This window comes from Pipistrellus hanaki (assembly GCF_964339955.1).
Source record: "Pipistrellus hanaki genome assembly, chromosome: 4".
NCBI lineage: Eukaryota > Metazoa > Chordata > Mammalia > Chiroptera > Vespertilionidae > Pipistrellus > Pipistrellus hanaki.
In genome coordinates, this window is record NC_140506.1 from 101,641,275 (window position 1) to 101,659,254 (window position 17,980).

Below are 17,980 nucleotides of genomic sequence, written 5' to 3' on the forward strand. Positions count from 1 at the left end.
AGCAGCTTCAGGCCTCGTCTTTTACCTGCTCAAGAAAAGAACCAGGATGTCAAATCAGTGATTGGATTCTTAATAAAGTGGTGGCAGTGAGCCTTTTGCTTCTGTCTTCTCATTATATTAGACTAGAGGCCCAATGCACGAAATTCATGCAAGAGCAGGCCTTCCTTCCCCCGGCTGCTGGCACCCAGGACCCGGGCTTCCCTGGCAGCCCGGCTTCGTCCAGAAGGTCGTCCAGAAGGACGTCAAGGCTAATTAGCATATTATGCTTTTATTATTATAGATGAAGTCCAAGGACTGTTCATCTTTAGAGTGGGTGCTGTACCTCCCCATAATCCTTGGAGCAGTTTTGGTCTGTGTGGACATGAATAAGGAAATTGACTCCATTGCTTTTTTTTTTTTTTTTTTAATATATTTTATTGATTTTGTACAGAGAGGAAGGGAGAGAGATAGAGAATTAGAAACATCGATGAGAGAGAGTCATTGATCAGCTGCCTCTTGCACACCCCCTACTGGGGATATGCCCGAAACCAAGGTACAAGCCCTTGACCGGAATCGAACCCAGGACTTTTCAGTCCCCAAGCCGACGCTCTATCCATTGAGCCAAACCGGTTTTGGCTCCATTGCTTCTTGTCACTTAGTTTTTTCTGACTCGCACCCCCAACTTTGGCAGTGCCAGAGAATTCAACCAATAGTGGAGCTAGGAACAGCTCCCTCCAGGGGTGCATTTAGGTGACTTCAATGCCTTCTACTCCTTTAATATACAAGATGGGTGGTGGCAACGGAAGCCACCCCCAACCCTTGGCATCATTTCCCTTCTCTGTGAGGGAAGGAAACCAGGTTGTCTACTTAGGAAATATTTTCCAACTCAGATTACTCTTTCAAATAAGTAGACAACTTTCTCGGAGAGCTTAGAGATTTAATAGCTAAATAGATTTCCATCTCCCCTTGTACTCCAAATCCAATTAAAGAGCAGAAGTGTCCTTTGGAGGAGGGTAAGAAATACTATAAGGTTCCAGCTTTCTGAGGTGCAATTAACAGTCCTAGTCTCTTTAAGACTCTCCATCTGAACACCAGCCACTTTGCTGAGTAAGGAGAGCTATTTTTCCACTCTGACCCCAGGTCATCACCACTCTGACATGGGGTCATTACCACTCATGTGGCTGTTTCCTGAGGCTTCAGCTGTGTGTCACCCATGACCGCTGGATGGTGGTCTTCACACTATGCATAGCTCTAACAGACCACCTTCCAGATCTCAAACATGGAAATACATTCACTTGTATCCTTCAACCAGAACACTGGATCCAAATCAGAACTTTGGCTTAAAAAGTCTTAAAGCTTTTAAATCTCTGTGCATTGGGGGTTGGTGTTGTACTAGAAATATGGAAATGTTTTGTAGACTCTTTTCAACTCTGAGTTGTCATGTTGAGTTTTTCAAAACCTAACCCCCCCTTGAGGAAGAATATTGTATATCTTGTACTTAGTCATCATGTGGCACTCTTAAGTCTTTACACTGAGCCCTGAGCCTTATCTCCCAGCACACTCTCCTTCTACATCCTTGGTTAGATTTATGTGGTATAGCTCAATCAGACAAATGGGGGACGGACTCTGCTGTACTTATACCGTGTGAGAAGTCTGGTCTTTCCAGAGTAGGGTTCAGGTCATTTCAAGGTCATTCTTTGGGCATTGCTTCGTAAGGGAGTAAGTCATGCTTCTAATGACATAGATGAGGCCTTGGAGTCAAACTCTTCTGGGTGACTACATCATGGTAGTGACACACATGGAATCAGAAACACTGCATGTGTTTTACATTTTAAAGTGGAATTTAAAAAATGTTCTTAAATGGCTGCATAATGACCACTCCCAACATACACACATCTTAATTCCCATAAACAGAACGTTCTACCCTTTACATCACCCCAAATGGACTTTGCAGATGTGGCTTGAGGTCTTGACATCGGGAGATTACCCAAGGGGCCCAGCCACAGGCAGCAGGTGGGAATCAGAGATGTCCCAATGGAGGCATCTCAGCGATATGGTCCACAAGCCGAGAAATATGGGCAGCCTCTGCCTCTAACCGCTGGGAAGGCAAGGAAGTGTATTCTCCGCCACAGCCTCCAAGAGGGATTTTGACTTCCAGAGTTGTAACATAATCTGTTTTAAGGCTCTGAATATATTATTTGTTATGGCAGAAATAGATGACTGATATAGCCTCTAATAGGTCACTACCCACAACCTGAAATACACTTGTTAGAAATGCTCATTTTACCAGTGAGCACCTTGCCCTGCGTGTCACCCACAAGGGGGTCTGTTGTGTGGAGTCACAGGATCACGGTGACATGGACCTCGAAGCTGCCCCACAGTGGGACTCAGTTCTGCTGTGTGTGCCACAAATGCTGAGGCAGAACAGTGAGAGGAAAGACAAGCTGGCTGGGAGCAGCAGTGGGTGGACTCTTGTTGACATGGTTTCCAGGAACAAGTAATGAGCAATTGATTCAAGTCCCGTTCTCAATTTCTGAAGGTACATGGGGGAGGCAGTCTAGTCAGCAGAGATGATTAGTGAAGCTCAAATCCTAGAAGGCTGCTCCCTCAGTCAAGCTAGAGTCTGCAATCTCCCTTAAAAGTAGCAATGGGCTGTAATTGTCATCCAGGTGCCAAGATGTAGATGAAAGGCATTTGGGATTCTCCTCTACTGGGCAGTGCCATGGAGGTTGCAGGGGTGGGAATGGATTTGTGTGCCTTGGGGAGCCCCTCAAATGCACTTTCCCCCTGCCCATTCTGCTGCTTCAGGAGGGTCTATGGGATGCAGAGGGAGGACTCTAGAACAAAAGCTGAGTTGGGGTTCTGGATCTATGTCTTTCTCATTGCATGGCCTTGGGCAGATGGAGCATCCTGTAAATCAGATAAAACCTCCTTTGAAAACATGTGAGTGTCCAATGAGGTTCGGGGTACTGGTGTAAGAGCTTCCCAGTCAGCAGTGGAGCCATATAAATACCAACATAACAGTGTGGACAGAACAGGGCCACACACTGAACCTGACAGCTCAGGAGGTCTGCATGGCAGCCGTACAAACTCAGAGACCTAAAGTGACCACAGAGGATGGTCTGAAGTGAAAACATCTTAACTGAACAGAGTCATGGCAGTAGTCATGTCCTACACTGGTATCTTCCCTGACAAAGGTCAATCTTTATCTTAACTGAGCCTATCTATTATCTTGCTGCATCTACAGTAACATGCCTTTGGAATGTCAGAATGACCCTGATGGAGCAGGCAGGCAGACAGATGTGAGCACAGCAGGAAGAGAGGCCAGCTCCGGGATGTCCCAAGGGTGCTTAGCAATGAGAAAAGCTAGAGAAACCACTATCATAGGTGCAGGTATTATCCCAGGGTGACCTTTGCACCCCTAGGAGCAACAGAGACAGGAAAACAGCCTCACAACAGAGACAGGAAAACAAGCCCATACATGACCCCTCCCTGCAGCACGAAGCCCTCAGGACACTGACGGTCTGACCAGCATCATACACTCAGGAACAAAGCCTCAGGCCTCTGACCACAGGGTGGCTGTGGTCACCCGGAGATGACCTGAGGCCTCAGCTGTGCTTCAGCTCCCAGCCCCAAACAGCAGCAAAACCAGAGGGAGCAGAACCATAATGACTGCAGGACCAGCTGCAATGACCATCGACCCCTCCCCTGGTGTGGGCCGGGACCCAAACGGGCACCTGGAAGGCTGGTGATTATCCTATTAGACCTCCCCTGAGAGCTCCTAGACATCAGTCTCTGGAAAAGAGACAAAAACCCTTAAAATGGCCGAAGCCAGTTTGGCTCAATGGATAGAGCATAGGCCTTAGGACTGAAGGGTCCCAGGTTCAATTCCGGTCAAGGCGTATGTACCTTTGTTGTGGGCATATCCCCAGTGGGGGAGGTGCAGGAGGCAGCTGATCGATGTTTCTCTCTCATCGATGTTTCTAACTTTCTATCCCTCTCCCTTCCTCTCTGTATAAAAATCAATAAAATATATATTTTTTTAAAAAAACACCTTAAAATGAAGAACCCAGTGAGCGTGCGTTCTCTCTCTTTCCCTCTCTCTCTCCCTCTCTCTCTCTCTCTCTCTCACTCTCTCTCTCTCTCTCTTTCTCTCTCTCTCTCTCATGCCTAGCCTTTCTCTCTCAGGCACTTACCTTTATTTCTTCTAAGCTCCAAGGACCCTTCTTTTGCCTCTGTAACTTGTTTCCTGAGCTCATGCAGCCCAAATGACTCACTTCCTCTGCTTCTGTGACTTTCTTTCTCTATACTTTCTCGTGCATTAGAGTTCTTGACTCTGAGTTGTTCTTAGCTGTGAACTCAAGAACCAAGGTCTAATATCCTATAGAATAAAAGCCCAGCGACCAAAACAGTGGAACGACCAGAATAACCAGAGACCAGAACTGACCCTGACCCCGGCCAGCAGTGCCCCAGTGAGTGGTTAGGGGCAATTATGCTGGCAGAGGCAGTTAAGGGCAATCAGGCAGGCAAGCAGAGGGGTTAGGGGCAATCAGGCAGGCAGGTGAGTGGTTAGGGGCCAGTGGTCCCAGATTTTGAGAGGCATGTCCGACTGCTGGTCTAGGCCCTATCTGCAGGGATCCACAGGGATTGGGCCTAAACTGGCAGTCAGATATCCCCCAAGAGGTCTTGGATTTTGAGAGGGTGCAGGCCGGACTGAGGGACCACCCCTATGCATGAATTTTATGCACCGGGCCTCTAGTTTGTTTTAATAATACCCTTTGCCAGACCCCTCAGGGTATAATCTCCCACCAGAACATGATTCCATAGAACCTCCCATTGTTTTCTTGTTTCCTGCATACCATCTCTATATTCGGTAAATGTTAATTATTACGTATCCTCTAGCCACCAATGTAAAAGTATGTATATATTCGTTTTACTTTTTGCCCAATCTCCCTTCCTTACTTTCTCCCACCTCCCTAATCTGTTACCCATGAATTTCATTAACACCCGGGGAAGGGCAGAAAACAGGCCTTTCCACAACTTATCAGAGGCACCTGATAGTTAAACCTCAAGATTGTTGGCTCCCTGATTCAAACAGCTCCTCTATTCAAACTGCAGGACAAAAATAAGCTACTCTCAATGCACACTCTCTTCCACCTCCACTTCCTCCTCATCTCCTTCCTCCCCCTCCCCTTCAGGAAATACTCTTTTAAACTCTTCATAACTTTTGTTAGGACATCTGCTGGAACTATCTCCTAAAAGGCAAAGAAACTAACTTTTCAAGAAAACCCTCACCTCCATATCTGATAGATTTCAACACAGTCCCCTTCCCTGCCTTGCTTCCTTGTTACCTAACAACACCACCAGCTTGCTCTTTAAAAGTGAAAGCCACTCTTTCTTCCCCGCCCTGTATGGACTAGCAATACCCCAACCCTTCCCTCCCTTGGAAAGTAAAATAGATTTCCTCTTCTCTTAGTTGTGAATTCTTTCACATCCCACATTACCAGCCTAACCCTAACACCCCTTATTGAAATGTTAATGTGGTAGTACTTGGGTAGGCTAAGTAGCCATCTCAGATGGTGGGTGAAGGAAAATGGAATTTATTTAAGGAAAGGGGCTGAGGGATGGGATACCCAAAGGGAAGGGCTGCCCAGCCGAGGGCACATGGGGGTGATGCTGGCAGCCCCTAGGAGCTGGAAGCTCTTGTCTTCAGTAGGTCTGGGGGTGGAGCTGGTGGGCTTGGAATGCAGATGGACTGCAGGTGTGTTGTCCTGTGTTTTTAGGACAGTTTCCATTCCTTATATGGTCTGACTCCTGGAGTCCAGCAAGTTTTCCTGGTCTTTGTTTTCCTGTGGCAGGAAGCTTACAAATGGCCATTAAGGATCTTATTGCCCTATATTCCTAACACTTATATCTTCCCCTTTAATCCTATCTAATAAAAGAGTAATATGCAAATTGACCGTACCTTCACTACACCCACCAGCAAATAAACCTAACCAAGATGGCTGCAGCCACAGAGAGCAGGAGGGAGGCTTGGGTTTCCCTGGCAATGGAGGAATCCAAGCTTCTGCAGCTCTGGCTGGCTCAGGCCTTCACTCCAGGCTACAAAGTTTCAATAATAGAAGGTAAATAAATCCAAACAGAAATTGCTGCTGCCACAGAAAAAGCAGAAGGCTTGGCTCCGCTCCAGGCTACAAAGTTTCAATTGTAGAAGGTAAATAAACTCCAGATACCAGGGCCTCCCCTTGGGTTGCCTAGGGGCATTGCCAGCCTGAAAACCACCACAGGCCCCTTGCCCAGGCCGCCCCACACCCCAAGGAAACCCCCACCCTGATCCAGGACACCCTTCAGGGCAAACCAGCTAGCCCCCACCCATGCACCAGGCCTCTATTCTATCCAATAAAAGAGTAATATGCAAAATGACTGTCACTCCAACACACAAGATGGCTGCCCCCATGTGGTCAAAGATACTGACTCCATGTGGACACAAGATGGCCACCACAAGATGGCCAGCAGGGGAGGGCAGTTGGGAGGAACCAGGCCTGCAAGGGAAGGTAGTTGAAGCCAATCTAGCCTACAGGGGAGGGTGGTTAGGGATGACCAGGCTGGCAGAGGAGGGAAGTTAGGGGTGACCAGGCCTGCAGGGAAAGGCAGTTGGGGGGGACCCAGGCCTGCAGGGGACAGCAGTTGGGGGGACCAGGCCTGCAGGGGAGGGCAGTTAAAGGTGACCAGACTGGCAGGGGAGGGCAGTTATGGGTGACCAGGCCTGAAGGGGAGGATAGTTAAGGACAAACAGGCTGGCAGGGGAGAAGTTAGGCATCAATCAGGCTGGCAGGGGAGTGGTTAGGAGGTGATCAGGCTGGCAGGCAGAAGCAGTTAGGGGCAATCAGAAAGGCAGGCAGGCGAGCAGTTGGGATCCAGCAGTTCTGGACTGTGAGAGGATCGAGCCTAAATGGGCAGTTGAACATCTCTTGAGGGGCCCTGGATTGGAGAAGGTGCAGGCTGGTCTGAGGGACATCCCCCCCACCCCTGTGCATGAATTTCATGCACCGGGCCTCTAGTAATAAAATAAATGGTAAAACTGCCATTTTCTCAATCTGTTGAGATTTTACTTCCCTACAATTATCATATGTTTGACCCCAATCCTATATAATAATTCTATGTAATAAAAGAGTAATATGAACATTGACCATCACTCCAACACATAAGATGGCTGCCCCCCTGTGGACACAAGATGGCCACCACAAGATGGTCACAAGGGGAAGGCAGTTGTGGGAGATCAGGCCAGCAGAGGAGGGCAGTTGAGAGAGACCAGGCCTGCAGTGGAGGACAGTTGGGGGCAACCAGGCCAGCAGGGGAGGGCAGTTAGGGGCAATGGGGCTGGCAGGGGTGCAGTTAGACATTGATCAACTGCCAGGGGAGTAATTAGGGAAAGCAGACAGGAAAGTGGTTAGAAGCCAGCAGTTCTGGATTGTGAGAGGAATGTCTGACTGCCCATTTAGGCCCAATCCCATCGATAGTGTGACATCCCTTGAGGGTCCCAGATTGGAGAGGGTGCAAGCTGGGCTGAGGGCCACCCCCCCCCCCCCCCCATCCCTGTGCATGAATTTCATGCACTGGGCCTCTAGTAAATTCAGAAAAGGTTCTGTTCTGATTAGAGAAAGCACACTCTCACCTCGCTGGGAATTGTACGCCCTGGGACATGGGAGTTCACATTGGAATGCAGTCCATCCTCCTTCCCAGAACTGCCTGTCATTGTGGAAAGGTTTACCACCTCGTGGCTGAAACAATCTAGTCCAAGAGTCACCTGTTCTTTACAGCCCAGTCCATCATACCTGCAATCTGGTCCTGGAGTGCCTCCCACTCCCCCTGCCTGCATGACTTGTAACCTATAGTAATAATCCAGTGCCTACTTCCCCATGCTTGTAATTCCTACAGACACACATCATCCTTGTCCTTCCACCCAATGTAAGCAGCCGGCTGTGGTGGGGGCAGAGCAGATGTTTGTGGATGACCTGCTGCTCTCCCGTACTGCTGGCAGGATTGGAATAAATCCTCATATGATTCAACCCTGTCTCTGCTTAACTGGCTCGAGTAGTGACAGACAGCATGGACTCCTTGGTTGTCTGGTTACAGTTTGGACATTTATTACATCCACATAACAACACTGTTTTAGGGACATGAAATAACAATTTGAGATATTATAAACAAGTGTAGGTTGGATAAAGCTGTGGACTAGATAAGAAGTTCTTAATCAGATACACATTTGGAAAAATATGCATGTCTGGATCCTGTCTACTAAACTAGAATCTTAAAGGAGTGGCGTCTAAGCATATTTAGACTCTAGAAGACTCTTTAATGACCTCCAACATGCCCATATCCTAACCCCCGAAACCTGTGAATGTTACTGTCTATGGCAAAGGCACTTCAGACATGATTAAGTGAAGGATCTTGGATAGGGAAATTATCCAGGTTATCCAGGTGGCCTTAAATGTAATCACAGGCATCCCAGTAAGAAGGAGACAGAGCCCTGGCAAATGTTTCCCAGCTGGCTGAGCATTGTCTCATGCACCAAAGGTCATCCAGTTTGATTGCCAAGCAGGGCACATACTCAGGCTGCAAGTTCCATCACCAGTCAGGGTGTATATGGGAGGCAACTGATGGATGTTTCTCTCTCTCCCTCTCTCCTCCTCTCTCTCTAAAACAAATTTTTAAAAAGGGAGATAGAGGAAGGGATTTCCCCCCGTCTTTTCCAGTGATAGTGTGATTTATAATAAGACTAGAGGCCTGGTGCATGAAATTCTTGCACGGAAAGGGGAAGGGGGGCATGAGGGAGGGTCTCTCAGCCTGGCATGCAACGCTCTCCTTTAATACTTTTAAGGAAATAAGGAAGAGTATTAGAGGAATTGGGGCTAATAGTCCATTTACAAAGGGACTCCTTAATGCAGTGGTTCTCAACCTTCCTAATGCTGCGACCCTTTAATACAGTTCCTCATGTTGTGGTGACCCCCAGCCATAAAATTATTTCCATTGCTACTTCATAACTTTAATTTTGCTACTGTTATGAATCGTAATGTAAATATCTGTGTTTTCCGATGGTCTTTACTCCAACAGAACTAATTCTCCATGAAGGGGATGACCCTAAAAGGATCCCTATGGGGATTTGGGGGGCCACTGCCACTAGGCATGGTAGGAATTATTTGGGGATGCTCTCGCCTTAACTTGACAGGGGTCACAGTAGTACCTGAATCATTGATAGTGATTACCAGGGAGAAATCTAGGTGCTCGTGACCTGCAAGGCGTCACATATTTTCCCTGCCCCAGCTCAGACCTCACAGCTGTTGTTACTGCCATTTTGGGTCCCGAATGCTTTAGGAGAGGAGGGTTCGGCAGCATAAATTCTAGTCCATCTGTGGGGACGAGATCTCCTTTCCCAGTGGGGGCTAATTACAGACACCTTTTTAGAAATGGCCACTGTTGTTATACCTCCCTCACCGTTCACTTGGTTAAGTCAAACCCCATTTGGGTAGAACAGTGGTCCTTAAAAGGAGAGAAATTACAACAGCCCCATCTACTGGTGGAAAAACATTTAGAATTAGGTCACATAAACCTTCTAATAGCCCCTGAAATTCTCTTATTTTTGCAATCCCCCCAAAATTTAAAAAGCGGAGGCTTTTAAATGATTTAAGAGCAATTAATGCTAATATACAACCATGGGTGCTCTCCAGCCTGGACTGCCCTTCCTGGCCATGCTCCCACAGAATGGCTGATGTCATAATAGATTTGAAGGATTGTTCCTATACCATTCCTTTGGCTTCCCAGGCCAGAAGTTTGCATTCACTGTCCCCTCAGCTCACCATGAGGAACCTGCTCGAAGAACCACTGGAAAGCCCCACAGGGGATGCTGACCAGCCCAATGATGTGTCAGCACCATACACCAGGCACCGTGCCAACTGAGCTGCAGTTCCCCTACATGGAGGACATCCTCCATACAACCCTGGTAGGAGCCTGTTATATCATATGTACTCTTCAGTACAAAAGGAAACGGCCTTTTAATAGTTCCAGAAAAGGTACAGATGACAAACCATGGAAAAATCTGGGGTGTATCTTCACTGAAAGGGGGTATAACCTCACTGAAAGAACTATCAGACTCCAAATGGTTATCGTTGATAATAGGGAATTAAAAACCCTAAATGATTTTCAGAAATTACTATGGGATATAAATTGGATATGACAGGCATTTTTACAAACCTGGTTAACATATTCAAAGTTATCCAGCTTTGAATTCCCAGGACAGCTGTCTGCTGAAGGGACAAAAGAACTCTGCTTGGTCGAGAATGCTCTCAACACATGATATTTAAATAGACTTTATCCCCAGCATTCTCTTCAATTATTTTTATTTCTCACCAGACATTCACCTACAGGGCCTATAAGACAACTAATACCTGAGTTGAGGTTCATTGAATGGTCATTTCACTCCCATTCTCCCTCCAAAACTGTATCACCTCATCTAGCTTTCATTTGCTCTTTAATCCTAGACGGGAAGCTGTGACGTGCTAAACTCACAGGGCAGAATCCTGAAGTCACTCGACTTCCACTAACCAAGACTCAATTTGAGAAAGCACTCCACTTCCACAGATTTACAAGCCGCCCAGCTGATTTCTTATGGCAGGTAGAACATTCTTTCCCTGCTGCTAAGACATTGCATTCTTTGTCACACACCAAGATAATCTATCACACTGAGATTGTACATATCCCTCTCCCACGAGCACTCACTGTGTCCACTAATGGCTCAGGGAAAACGGAGGAGTGGCCATTCGCTAGCCACCTGATGGGGCCATTCAATGAGGGGGCTTCACACCAACTCAGTGAGCTGAAACTGGGGCGCTGGTTTTAGTGCTGGAAACACTTCCCTCGCAACCCCCAAACATGGTTAGTGATTCTGCCCACTCTGTTTACATTTTACAAAATTTAGAAACTTCACTAATTGATCCTACATTAGAGCCATCTCTCTTAGCACAGTTCCTTCACCTCCAGGTCTTACTGGACGTTCGATCACATCCTCTCTCTCTCTCTCTCTCTCTCTCTCTCTCTCCCCCCCCACTCTAATATATTTTTATTGATTTTTTACAGAGAGAGGAAGAGAGAGGAATAGAGAGTCAGAAACATTGAGGAGAGAGAAAAACATTGATCAGCTGCCTCTTGCACACCCCCTGCTGGGGATGTGCCCGCAACCAAGGTACATGCCCTTGACTGGAATTGAACCTAGGACCCTTCAGTCTGCAGGCTGACGCTCTATCCACAGAGCCAAACAGTTTCGGCACATCTTCTCTTTATATCTCATATCAGTCTCACAAGCTCCCTCCCTGGACCATTAGGACTACAGGCCACTTGTTATGACAGCTACCTTAATGGAAGCCCATCCCCCCTGTGAATTATTCCATTAGAACTGGAGACAATTACACTAGGAATTTCAGTTACCCCAGAGGATAACTAGACACATTATTTTACAATGTCCTGATTGTCAGGTGACAGGCACCTCTCCACCCTCATGGGAATTAATTCTGGGGGCCTACAGGCCATGACCTTTGGCAAACAGATGTCGCTCACATTGCCTCTTTGGGAAAGTCCAGTGTGTTCATGTAACTACAGACGCTTTTCCTGGTATGACCAGTGCCCATGCTCTTCCTGGTGAAGCCACATGTACTCACATTTGCCTTTTAGGAATCCCAAGGAAAAGAAAAGCTGACACCGGGCCTGCTTTAGCAGCCATGCCTTTGCCACCCTTTGCAGGACTTGGTGCGCCCAGCATGCCACGCAACCCTTACAGTCCTCAGGGCGAGCCATTGTCGAGCGTGCCATTCCACCTTAAAGAGCACGGTAAGCCTAAAAGGGGGTACGGGACCCGAGGACCCAGCTGTGATGCTGCCCAAAGCACTCTTTACTCTTAATTTTTAAAACTTGAACGACCACTTTCTATCCCCCATAGAGTATCATTTTACTTCTATCGCACCAGCTCAGAAAGCACAGGTCTTGTGGCGAGGCGTGGACACTAATGACCGGAAAGGACCCAATGAATTATGAACACGGGGGAGAGGACATGCCTGTTTCTTCCCCCACAGGGTCGTGGGGGTTCCAGCTCGTCAGACCAAACCCTGTGGTGGCAGGGCACGGAGCCAGTCCCCTCCCAGAAATGAAGAATTTGGAATTGCCATCAATCCTCTTACGTGGATTCCAGAGCCCAAATGACACAGATGGCCCTGGGAAAACCCAGGGAATGATGAAGAGGCTGATGGCAGAGGCTGAGCAACTGCTGGAGGATTCTCACGCTCAATGCACCGATACAGCTATTTGCTTGCTATGACTTCCTTGATTCACCTCAACACCTGTGCCGTATGGTTTGGCATTTTTGCATGGCTTTGGGCACCAGCTTCTGCCACCTTATATTTGGCGCATGTCATAAACCCACTTTTCTTTAGACCCCTCACTTGAGGGGACACATTTTTTTCTGTGTTTAATAGCCTAACATCCCTTTTAGGGGAGGAGACTTGCCACCAATAAGCAGTCTTGAAAATGGGATGCATAGGACACCTGTCCCTCCCAATACCTCTTTTCATTCCAATGTACTACCCTTAGCGCTACCTCCTCCAAGTCCTCTGTACTCTGGGAGCTCACAGTCAGGCTGGGTTACATGTCACTCCTAAGCATGGTCAGACTAAGGGCCAGCTAACCTTCCTCTCAGCGGTAGTCTGACCACTGCTACTGTGCCTCCCATCCCTCCCTGTAAGCAAAATAAGCGGTGGGACCCTCTGCTGAGGTGACCATTGGAAAGTTTGTTGAGGAAATCATGCCCATTGGATGGTCTTAGGAGACCAATGGGTTATAGGTTGGAGCCACATGGTCATTTGCAAGCCAACCACACTGACACTCTGGTACATCATGCGTCTAATGCTAGTTACCCCGGTTATGCAAGCATGCCTGAGATTTGGACTAAGGGAGGGACAAGTTCACCATGACCTTGAGTACTAGGATTGCCAGTTTAGGAAACTTTATGGAGCTTAGGCCATGTTTTCAGCCCTTTGAAACTGTGGCACGGTGACTACCAGAACTCCTCTGGCCACTATAGTATAACTTTTACTGATAATCTTACTGACAATAGCCTGATTTGCAGTACTCACTTCTATGTCTTTGTTATGGGCCCCAAATCTACTAATAAGCCATAGTTCATCTTTTCTAGTACAGGTTGGAGAAGGAGCTTATTCTGCATCTTGTATTACCACCCAGAATATTACCTCACTGCCCATCAGCACTATTACACTACTTAGGAGACAAGCAGAAATCCTGACCTGTTAATCTCACCAGGAAATGGCAAGGCTCATCAGCTATTGAGGTCTTAGAAAGAGCATCGAGCCAATTACAGCCCAAAAGATTTTTGGGAATGCTCATTGAGGCTGTTGTTATTCTTACTGCCTCTAACATCGCTGTTGGCGGCCCTTTCTGAGTCTGTACAGACGGCCACATTTGTAGCCAATATGCCTATAATGTAAGTAGGGAATTCACTATACAACAGCACATAGATAAAAAACAATATTAGCTAGACCACAGGCAATAGAGGCAGCCATTGAATATCTGGGGAAACACAGGATGTGGTAGCAAACAGGCAAGTGCTTAATTGCAATTGGGGGCATAAGCACATACGTGTCACCCCTTTAAAATGGAGCAGTCGTCACCAGCAGTGGATTGAAGTTAAAAAGCATCTATGGGAATCTTTCATGATAACCTCATTGAAGAAGTAAACACGTGCAAAGGCAAATTAGATTCCTTACTTGCTACCAATGAACATGAAAAACAGACTACTGCTTGGAATACAGGAAAGGAGCATTTGGAGTGGGTAGGCCCCACCACATGGTTTCCTAGAAGCAATTGGTACGTGATCAGACTAACCACTGCTGTCACTGTAATTCTTTGTTTTTCTTATAGTCTACAAAATCTGAACTCGAGCAGCGAACGTGCTTCAAGGACCCTGACATTCCAAAGCAGAAAGTTTACCACCTCCCTCTGTCTTCTGCAGCCAGCAAAACAAAAAGGGGTGATGTGGGACGGCATGGGACTTGGTTGGAAATTCTGGGGGACCTTGCTGAAGGCGGCAGGCCCTGCCTTGACTTTTCCAAACAAGTCTGAGCTTCAGGTGTTTAACTGGAATCTTTATGTTTAGTCTTTAGACATCCTTGCTTAAAGGACACTTCAGATAAATGTGTCTTCTCAAGGATGCCTACCCTGCTAATAGATTCTACAAGTTAATTCTAGTTCAAGCTGTTGCTACAATAAAAGCCCAAGGAGGCAGATGAATTGGGGCTCTTTGGATTCTCAAGCCAGGCAGTCCCTTAGCCCTCTGTTTCACAGAAATGTGTGTCAGAGCAATCATTCATCTGTTGCTCAGGTTCTGCTGGTCAGCCCCAGTAGGGATCTAGTGCTAGGATCCAGCAAGGGGCCCAGGGAGCCCTGCCAGCTCCCCACCCTATCAGGTGAACTTGGGTGAATTGTCTCTTGGAACCAGGACCTTCACTTGCTTTGGTAGAGGGTATGACTTTATTTGAGCCAGGTTTTTTTAAGTCCTCGAGACAGAACTAATGATAAGGGCTGCCAGAACCCAGGCTAAGGCAAGACTGAAGGAAAAATAAGTCACTGGTTTTGGCTTTTCAATTGGAATTGTTTTCTGAGAGTTTGAGAAAAAGGAAAAAAAAAAAAAAACCCACAAAAATAACCTTCACTGTATAAATGACAGCTGAAGATCAAGAGGCACATAATCCCTCCAGCCTGAATCTTAGGTGTTCTTAGAGCCTCATGTGGCCCACTGGCCATGAGTTTGACATGCTTGTTTTCGACAGCCAGGAGAGAAACGAAGACACGTAAGAGGATTGATGGCAACTCGAGGGGTGAGAGTCTCATGGAGTCAACCCATAAGCAGCACACTTCTACCCACTACATAACATCCTAGAAAATTTGCTCAGACTCTACAGATATAACAAATTAAATTTAAATTTAAAAATGGGACATTGCACCTCTAAGGTTGGTAAAGTGCAAGAATCTCAGCTCCCAATTAATACTCCAGAAAGGTACATGTACAATTCTATGGAATTTTAATTTGCAATATCCACAAGAATGGAAAAATTTAACTAAAAATGATAAAAGTTTTTCTGACAGTTGTGAGGTGGCACATCACTGTCATTTTGATTTGCATCTCTCGGATAATCAGTAACTTTGAGCATTTTTTCACACATCTCTTGACCTTCTGGATGTCCACTTTGGAGAAGTGTATATATATATAGGTCCTTTGCCCATTTTTTGATTGGGTTTTTTTATCTTCCTTTTGTTAAGTTGTGTAAGTTCTCTATAAGCTTTGGAGGGTAACCCTTTATCGGATGTATCATTGGCAAATATGTTCTCCCATGCAGTGGGCTCTCTTGTCAGAATGGTTATATAAAAAAAAAAAAAAAATCCACAAGTGACTAGAGATGGCCAGATATGGAGAAAAGGGAACCCTCATGCACTGTTGGTGGGAGTGCAGACTGGTGCAGCCACTGTGGGAAACAGTATGGAGTTTTCTCAAAAATTAAATATGGAACTGCCATTTGACCCAGTGATCCCACTTCTAGGAATAGATCCCATGAAAACAGAAACACCAATCAGAAAGGATATATGCACCCCTATGTTCATAGCAGCACAATTGACAATAGGTAACATTTGGAAACAGCCTAAGTGCCCATCAGCAGACAAATGGATTTAAAAACTCTGATACATCCATATAATGGAATACTATGCTGTTATAAAAAAGAAAGAACTCTTACCGTATGAAATGGCATAGATGGACCTAGAGAGCATTATGCTAAGTGAAATAAGCCAGTCAGAGAAAGACATCACATGATCTCACTCATTTGTGGAATATAATGAACATAAATTGATGAACACCAATAGACCCAGAGACATAGAAACATCAAATAGACTGTCAAACCTCAGAAGGAAAGCAGGGAGGGAGGGGGGAGAGGAAGGGAGGAGAGGAAGGGGGGAGGAAATCAATCAATGAACTCATATGCAAATATGCATAACTCATAGACTCAGACAATGGGTGGTGAAGGCCTGGGACAGGAGGTCCATGAGGGGAAAGGGTGTGGGAAGCCGTGTTCCGTGGGGCCCGAGGGTAAGGATGGAGCATAGGGTAGGGACGCCTACCTGCTCTCCTACAGGGGATTGAGCACAGGGTAGGGACGCCTACCTGCTCTCCCCTAAGCCTTCAGGGTCAACCAAGGACAGGGCAGACCCTAGCCCCATTGTTAGAGAGTGCGCGTGATGCACGACTCATCTGGATGTTCTCAGCTAGGCTGTTCTCAATGATATCTAACCAGATGCTTGCTCTATGTATCTTTTCCAAGAATGTCTTGAGGAGCTGATGGGCGGCCTTGTCCTGGGAAAGGGGCACATGGAGAAATGCCCAGAAAAGCCTCATAAATGTACGCTTGCAACTAATAAAGTTGCTGCAGTCTCATCATGGACTAGCAGTCCTCCTGAAGTCCCGCTTTCTCTTGTCTTTATTTCTCTTAAAACCTCCTAGCCCTACCTCCAGGACCTGTGATGCAGGCTGGATCCGGTAAAAGGGGACATATATAATACTTTTAACAATAAAGATTAAAAATAATAAAAATGTTAAAAGTTTAAAATGGCTAAAGTGGGTAACTTGACACCTCCAAATTGATTTTTCTGCACACTCAATTAGAAAGGCTCTAAAATTAAATTAAATGATGGGAAACTATCTTGATTGGAAATTAGAGGCTTCTAGGAGAGAATCAGGTAAAATATCTTCCCGACAGGATGTTAATGAGAACATCTGAGGCTGTCTCTGAACTGAAGAAGGCTTCTGAAGCCATAAGTGCCAAGACCCACACCTCCCCTCTCACTGCTCCTCCGCTGTCCCCTCTGCTCTCTGGGCTTCCTCTGCAGACATGCCCTCCATCTTCTCTTCCTTCTCCTGTATCCCCTCTACTGCCATTCACTCTGACCTGGGGGGAATGATGATACAAACTCAGAGAAAGATAATTCAAGAATTCTAGCAGCTCCTTTTCAGAAAAAGCCTGTCTCAGGTAGAGGGGAAACAGCAATTGTATATGTTCTTTGAACTAAAACAGAATTAAGCAATTAACTAAAGATCTCCCTGACCCTTTCCAGGACCCTGTGGCTTTGCAAAGGAATTTGATTTAACTGTTAGAACATATGATCCTGGCTATTCTGACCTGTCCCAATTAATACACCTACTGGTTTCTGAGAGCAAGGCAACAGAGTGGCGACTAAGGTTGGCTGTCATTCTCCTGTAGATGATTTTTTAAATGGGGGGCTGGGGAGGAGAGGGATGCAGGGAATTAGAGATTTTTCCTCTGAGAATGGACTGGACCAAGATCCAGCGATGTAAAAGAAAGCCTGATGAACCAGTGATTGATTGCTTTGAACATTTTGAAAAAACTTTCTAATGATATTCAGGTCTGTCATTGAACAGTTTCAAGGATCATCAAAATGATCCCTTATTAAATTTGGCGTTTTTGGAAGGACTAAATGAAGAACTTGTAAATCTGATCAGACAATATAAATTAAGCTGGCAGGCCACCCATGCTGATGAACTGGCTCTTCTGGCTGATCGACTACTTAAAACTATCCAAAAGAGAGTAAAGATAAAGTTGCTCAAATTATGAACTTACAGCTCCAACAATTACGAAAGCAAGTGAGTTCTACTCGAAAGTCTCCTAGAAAAGGAGAGAAAGGAGTCTGTTTTTACTGCAAAAAGCCAGGCCAACATAAGAAAGACTGAAGAAAACTGAACTGGGATTTGAAAAGAAAAAACTGACAGAAGCAAGCATAGGGCTTCTCTAGGACTATGAGAGGGTACTTCCCCTTCTCCTTACTAATACTTAAGGAGAAATTGAAATTATCATAAAAGGGGAAGTTACTAAGGCCT